The sequence below is a fragment of the Salvelinus fontinalis genome, chromosome 3 (genome assembly GCF_029448725.1).
Source record: "Salvelinus fontinalis isolate EN_2023a chromosome 3, ASM2944872v1, whole genome shotgun sequence".
Lineage (NCBI taxonomy): Eukaryota > Metazoa > Chordata > Actinopteri > Salmoniformes > Salmonidae > Salvelinus > Salvelinus fontinalis.
This window is the reverse complement of record NC_074667.1, coordinates 29,445,653-29,450,670: the sequence shown is the minus strand read 5'-3', so window position 1 is coordinate 29,450,670 and position 5,018 is coordinate 29,445,653.

Here is a 5,018-nt window from a genome sequence, read left to right as displayed (position 1 = left end):
GGTGACAACAGAATCCTGCGGTCAGTGCGGTGTTAATTGTTGAAGGAGAGGTGGAGGTTACGGGGAATAATTAGGTAATATTTGGTCGAGACGTTGATCAATGAGATTACAATATTCACCCACTCAAAAAGACAGCCAAAAGTTAGTTGAATTTCCAATGTGTTATCACTATGCTTTCAACCATCTAAAAGCACAACCAAATTCCAATGCAAAAACAATGACAGATATTTGGTTTAGTTATCACCCAAATGTCTATCACAGTGCTTTAAACCATTTAAAAGCACAGAAATGTTGAAATGGGAATAAAATATCTGATATTTTGTTTATTTAAACAACAGATTGTGTTATCACTGTGCTTCATCTACAGTGGTGACCCTTCATTCATCACCTGTTTTGAGCACCATATTTTTTTTTAATTGGGGGGGGGGGGGCTTGCCTGTTTTGCATGTTATTTTGGTACATGTCACATACAATTTGCAAACAATTTAAAAAATATATATATATATAATTGAGTTAATAAAGCTGTGGTGGTGGGGCAGGCCAGCAGAAAATGGGAGCATTTCACCGTGATTGGCTCAGCATTGCACCGTGATTGGCTCAGTGTTCTGTCACTCATGGGGACACAAGTCACCCGTCGTAAGTAAGGGTAGACATCAAGAATGTGAGCCCTTTGGGTCCTGCCATAGACTTAGATTAGAAGTGCCCTTCCAAGAAGGCTCAAGGTCATTGGCCACAGATAAAATTATGTCAAATCACATTATATCTACAGTAGCTTCGATGTCAACATTTTACTTTCAAAATCTTAGCTAGCAGTCATCATCATCAATCAAGTAGACAATCTACTGGCAAATACTTTTTAATCCTTGTCATATGAAGAGAAATAATGAAGAGAAATGATAGATAAAACGTATCGGTGCTCATCGGCCAGTTGGAAATCGCAAATTCAACAATGAGTTATTTGGAAGGAATCGGTGACAGTGGTTAACCGCAAGCATTGTAACTGGGACGTTGGAATAAACACGCACAGACTGGGAAAATACGTTTTGAGCGGTCATCCAACTCGGAATTGTAAATCTTTCTCTTTCTTTGATGACAAAATTTGCCAACGAAGGACTGTCGCGTACAACAAGTTGAGTCCAAAAATGTCTTTGCTGCATAAATGATGTAATATACCAGGGAGATATGGTCAGCCATATCAGCTATGTTTTTTTTTTTAAAGACAGTAAAAAAGGCTGAATGAATTGTTTCGCTGCCAGACAAGGCTCCGCTGATAGCCAGGTGTAGCAGTGGTAAGGATTCCCTCCATTGTTCTGGAAAGGAAGCTCTGCTGTTGGGACTGCTTTATGTAGGCCCTAACAGTTTGTGGGCACCGTTTGTCGCCGTTATAGTGGAATTAGTGTATTATTTAGTGTTGTGTTGTGTAGTGGCTTTGCTGGCATGACATTTGGGGGTTTGCCCCACCAAGACTTACATACTAAAATCGCCACTGTTCATCTAGCATAACCAAATGACCTGGACTGCAATTGAGATTACATTGAAAGTAAATGGTGCAATTGATCAATGCTGTTCGAGACTCTGCACAGATTATTATAGCAATTGTGAAGATCTCCACAGACATGCAATGACCTACGCATGCTACAGTATATGTATTTGTTACAGACAGGGAGCTGTGGATTAGTCCGTTCAGCCATATCTGTTCCCTCATTGGCCCAAACCCATTCTATCTCCCACAAAGCTCTTCTGTCACAGAGACAGTGTGGTCTTTGACAGCCAGAGGAATCCATATATCAGCCACAAACTGGCACATCTTTGTGTGGGTTTGTGGGTTTGTGTGTCTCTGTGTGTGTGTGTGTGTGTGTGTGTGAGAGAGAGAGAGACTCAGATATGACTAGTATCAAACTTGGGTAACTTGCTCAGCTCAGGACCACATTAGCCAAGCTGCTAGGTCTGGTAGGTAACACAATTCTTCATGTCTCAGGAATGGTTTGTACTTATCACACACATCTAGTTCACTGAACCACCTCCAGCACACAAATACAGAATACATTTATAAAAAGATTTTTACACTAACCGACATTGACATGCCGTGTAATTGGTGGCAGGGGCCAGACAGAGAATTACCCATCTCTTTCATCCCTCCATCCTCCCCCCATCTTTCAAGGATTCCAAATCTGCCTCCCTTGATTATGGTGGCAAACATGGGGGGGCTGTGGGAGGCTGTGGTGGGGCTTCCTGGTGGAGCTTTAAGCTCTAAAAGCTTTCACTACTGGAGGCCTTTGGCATGTCATTAATTTGATACCCCTTACAAAGCATGGGTCGCACTCCCTCTCTCGCTCTTTCTGTTTCTTACTCTTTCTCTCCCTCTCTTTTTTTTCTTGTTCGCTTTCTCCTGTCTCTGTCAGTTTCTCTCTCTGTCTCTCTTCTAACACCCCAGTTAGGAAAACCCACCAATGTGGAGAAATCTGGGTGAATGAAAAAAGGGGAGGAACAGAAGAACGAGTCTGTTCTGACGTTCAATTCATCTCAACGTTCATTTGAGCTTCATGTTGGTGTTGAACTGGTAATGAGAGAGAGGCAGAGGGGAGAGCTACACCGAGCTTCATCGAGAGTGAAAGGAAAAGCTGTTAGAGAGGAGTCGTGTTGGATCAGAATTTTTCATTAACCGGTTAACCTACTTCTACTCACTGGTTTCCCCAACATCTGTACAGTAACTACAGTCTGAGGTCTCTCTATCACACTTTATACTGTATGTGGTTTACTCCCTTATGCGTCTCGACTTAAACTGCTAAATCTTAAACCCCCTCAAATATAAATATTTACAAATGTGTGTGTGTGTGTGTGTGTGTGTGTGTGTGTGTGTGTGTGTGTGTGTGTGTGTGTGTGTGTGTGTGTGTGTGTGTGTGTGTGTGTGTGTGTGTGTGTGTGTGTGTGTGTGTGTGTGTGTGTGTGTGTGTGATAGAGTGTGGGTTTTGGGGTCTTATTGTAATCTTCTTTGCTGACCATGTAAGACTGTTTCTGAAGAGAACATGAACTGTACATGTTGATAAGGAGCTCATCTAAATGAAGATGGTACCATAGGCTTTGCTATACAGACCCGGTGCTGTCTTTCAGATGCATTTTTAGGGGACTAAGATGTCACATAATAATATCCATAATCTACTGTACAAGCTTCCTATTTAATAAGATTTAGCTCCTTTTGGTTCCCATTTTACCGCTCATTGGAAGTTCTTACAGTACCTCTGCTTTCAAATGGTTGGTACTGCTGAAGGACGGTTTACATGCTGAGCGACCATAATGCTGACACAGTGGTGATGCTCTACTGTCACGGTTGTGTGGAGAGACGGACCAAGGCGCAGCGTGAATAAAGTTCCAAATATAATATTTACGCGAAACTTCCAAACAAAAAGAAACAAACAACGAACCGTGACATCAGAGGTGCCACATGCACTAACTCAAAACAAGATCCCACAAAAAACCAGTGAGGAAATGGCTGCCTAAATATGATCCCCAATCAGAGACAACGCTAAACAGCTGCCTCTGATTGGGAACCATACCAGGCCAACATAGAACTAAAACAACCTAGATTACCCACCCTAGTCACACCCCGACCTAACCAAAATAGAGAAGAAAAAGGCTCTCTATGGTCAGGGCGTGACAGTACCCCCACCCCCCCCCCCCCTCCCCCCAAAGGAGCGGACTCCAGCCGCAAAGGGGAGGGTCCGGGTGGGCATCTAGCATTGGTGGCGGCTCCGGTGCGGGGCGAAGTAACCACTCTGCTTGCGGTTCCGCCAGCATCAGTGGCAGCTCTGGTGCGGGACAAAGAACCCACTCATCCTGCGGATCCAGCATCGCTGGTGGCTCTGGTGCGGGACTTTGCCCCTGCCCAGACCACGGGTACGGCCATGGAGCCAGGTAGAACACCGTGCCCGGACTGGGCCTCAGCGCAGAGGAGGAGCCCGGCCATGGAGCTGGGTTGAACACCGCACCCGGACTGGGCACCTGCGCCGAGGAAGGCTCCGGCCATGGAGCTGAGTTGGCCGCCATGCCTGGGCACCAGCGCAGAGGAAGGCTCCAGCCTTGGAGCGGGACTGGATGCCATGCCTGGACTGGACATCGGCGCAGGGGAAGGCTCCGGCCTTGGAGTGGGACTGGACGCCGTGCCTGGACTGGGCATCGGCGCAGAGGAAGGCTCCTGCCATGGAGCGGGACTGGACGCCGTGCCTGGACTGGGCACCGGCGCAGAGGAAGGACTGGACGCTGTGCCTGGAAGCTCTGGACCTTGGACCGTCGGCAGGAGGTTCCGGACTGTGGACCGTCGTAGGAGGTTCCGGACTGTGGACCTTCGCAGGAGGTTCTGGACTGTGGACCTTCGCAGGAGGTTCCGGACTGTGGACCGTTGTAGGAGGTTCCGGACTGTGGACCGTCGTAGGAGGTTCCGGACTGTAGATCATCGTAGGAGGTTCCGGACTGTGGACCGCCGCAGGAGGTTCCAGACTGTGGACTGTTGCAGGAGGTTCCGGACTATGAACCATCGCCGGAAGCTCCGGACTGTGAACCATTGCCGGAAGCTCTGGACTGTGAACCGTCGCCGGAAGCTCTGGACTGGGAACCGTTGCCGGAAGCTCTGGACTGGGGACCGTCAAAGGAAGCTCTGAACTGTGAACTGTGGTGCGTGGAGCCGGCACAGGTGGCACCGGACTGGTGACAAGCACTTCAGGGCGAGTGCCAGGAGCAGGCGCAGGATGTACCAGACTGGGGAGGCGCACTGGAGGCCTGGTGCGTGAAGGCATGCACAGGTGGCACCGGACTGGTGACACGCACTTCAGGACTAGTGCGGGGAGCAGGCACAGGACGTACCGGACTGGGGAGGCGCACTGGAAGCCTGGTGCGGGGAGCCGGCACAGGTGGCACCGGACTGGTGACACGCACTTCAGGGCGAGTGCGGGGAGCAGGCACAGGACGTACCGGGCTGGGGAGGTGCACTGGTGGCCTGGAACTGGCACAGATGGTGCCGGGCT